Consider the following 2,804-nt stretch of genomic DNA (forward strand, 5'->3'; position numbering starts at 1 on the left):
CCTAAACATCTAAATAAGTTTCAAATTTCTTAAATAATAATAAAACAAGAGCCCGAAAAATTTTAAAAGCACAACTAAAAGAATTTTCTGCCTACGGCCTTCCAAGGAGCTGACATGTTCGGTATCTTTACAAAGACTTCCCCATTATGAAAATCCCTAATTAACGCATTAACAATGACGAAGTTTTGGAGTTTAAAAGATTACGACAAAAACAGTTTCTGTGTTCGATAATGTCACATTCAAACTCAAGATAAGGAATTATTGTAGTGAGTAACAGCTACTCGTAAGCTTAATATATGTGTAACACTGTGTAAGCATGTTATCCATTCATTGCTTAGCATGCTTAAACCACGTGTGACAGCAATAGTAAGCTTTTGTTTCCATAAAAAGAACGAAAATTTGACTTAACCTACGCCAGAGACAGCACATTTGTCTACATTTCCAAAACAGAAATTTGCTGTATCTTTTCATGTTTTCTTCATTGTTCGAAAAAAAAAACTGTTGGAGACAACTGAATGAAAAAGGAAAACGTCCGAAATTCGGTATTATAAAATAAATACTTTTTACATTTATTACGAATAATAAAGTGGACTGTAATTTAACGCCCTGCCACAGTAAAATTTACGTGCCTACTTTATAAATTTATATCTAATGAACGATCTGCTGCAGATAATATTATGCAACTACCTATGCACCTTAGTTATGCCTATTTTATAAGAGAAAATGCATTTTACAGAGAGAAATATTGAAGTATGGAAAAAACTGGAATGAAAAATGATCGTGTACTACAACTTAGAGAAAGGACATTGTTAGAGTTATTTGATTAGACGATACCATCGGTGGAATGTGTTGAAGAATTCTATTTTACAGTTTTTAATTCCGGAGAAGAGTGAAGTCTGCGATCAGTTTAATAAATGTATGGCCGATGTAGGTGTGAGGTCTATCATCTGATAGAGAAAATCTATTTGTTTGATGCCATATCTAATACATTACATTGCCATTATACACCTGAGCTCTTGGGTTCTTTCTGTTTGGTGGTGTACTTACGAGTAGGTATTAATTTATTCTTAATATCTGATGCTACAAAAGTTAAAACATTATAAATATCAGACACTTGTAATACAATATAATTTATCTAAATAACAAAATTGATTTACTAAAACAAACGAGGTAACCTGGGTCATTTAGATGAACCTAACTTTTTACTAACTATTGCTAGAGGTCCTACAGTACCTGGTGTGAACTTCCCGTCTCTACGTTCACTCCAAGGCTCTGCCTGGCCTTCTCTTTGCATTTGAGCAGTTTCGTACAATTGTTTTTGCATCACAGCCAAAGACACTTTGTTTGCCGTCAGTAAATCTTTCATGGAGATCAACTCGCCTGAAAGTCTTCTGGCACCATCGGAATTTTCATCGAAACCATTAGAATCATCATCAGCCTGTGGTACAACATCACAGATTCTACCTAGCGGACGATTCCTCTCCCGACGAATAGTTTTAGGTAACGTTATACTTGACCTTCGCCTTCTCTCTCTTTCCCTCTGAACACGAATGGAATGTCTTCTCAGCACACGTCCTGTTTTATCAGGAGGTTTCCTACAACAGAACATATCCATCTCGTAGATAAGCCAGTTGAGGAATTGTTTGATGACAATGGACGTGACATTGAAAAGAGAATAGATACAAGAGCAACCTAAGATGAGGAAAATGTAATTCCAGAACGAATATAAGCTCGAGTTTGGATAGTCGATCGCTTGAGCGGAGACGTAATCACCAAAACCTATGGTGGAGAAAGACACAAAACAGAAATAGATAGATTCCAAGTATGTCCAGTTCTCATAAGGGACATAGACAAAGGAAGCACAGCCAGCAATAACGATAGAGGCCACTATGAGACATAGCATGACCCAATAGACAGACGGTTTCCATTCCTCCAGACTTTCATTCCTCTCATCCTCACTCAGATCCTGTCCTGAGCGTAGTAACTTCCTGATGTATAATGCTCGCAGGATATACGCCAGGAGTGTGATGATCCTCTCCAGGAACAGATTGAAGAACAGGATGCCTCCAGAACAACCAAGGAATCCGTACACAATGACGAATAGTTTACCTGGGGTTGTCTGAGGTGCTGTGGATCCATAACCTGCAACAAAAGAACGGAATATATGCAAATAGGTAGGTACGATGATTTTGTGTTTTACCTACCTTGTAGTTTAGTTCAACCCAAAAACTCAATACAGTTCTCATAAATCTTATCACTCCCTACGTAAATGTACCCATCCATATTCCTACCTACCTACATATCATAACAAAATCATAAATATATTCCAAAATTTCAAGAGCAATATTATCTAGAATAGGTATCTAGCTATCTATGTCAGTTTGGAGTTTGGGAGTGGGGTAGGTAATGCAAAAATAATGACTACATGGAGTGGAAGGTTTTTGTCGTAAAAATAAATGGCTCTGACAAATTGATGAAATATCTAATAAACTTGTGAGCGAAAACGGGTTTTTTTCTTCCTCTCTCTCTCTTCTCCTCCTCCCTCTTCTTCTTTTTCTTCTTCTCCTCCTCCTCCCCCCTCTTCTTCTTTTTCTTCTTCTTCCTTTTCGTCTTCTTTTTCTCTTTCTCCTTCTCATCCTTCTCTTTTTCTCATTCCTCTTCTTCTTTTTCCTCCTCCTTCTTCTCCTTCTTTTTCCCTTCTTTTTCTTCTCTTATTTTTTCTTCTTCTCCCTCTTCTTCTTCTTCTTTTTCCCCCTCTTCTCCTTCGTCTTCTTTTTCTTCTCCTTCTGAGCGTAGATTTCATA

General features: G+C 37.0%; 1 pseudogene; it reads right to left on the bottom strand.

Annotated features, from left to right (window-relative positions):
- Positions 1-538: 538 nt before the first annotated feature.
- Positions 539-2,200, bottom strand: LOC113473028 (annotated as a pseudogene).
- Between the last annotated feature and the right edge of the window lie 604 nt (positions 2,201-2,804).

This window comes from Diaphorina citri, unplaced genomic scaffold (assembly GCF_000475195.1).
Source record: "Diaphorina citri unplaced genomic scaffold, Diaci psyllid genome assembly version 1.1 scaffold12898, whole genome shotgun sequence".
Classification (NCBI taxonomy): domain Eukaryota; kingdom Metazoa; phylum Arthropoda; class Insecta; order Hemiptera; family Psyllidae; genus Diaphorina; species Diaphorina citri.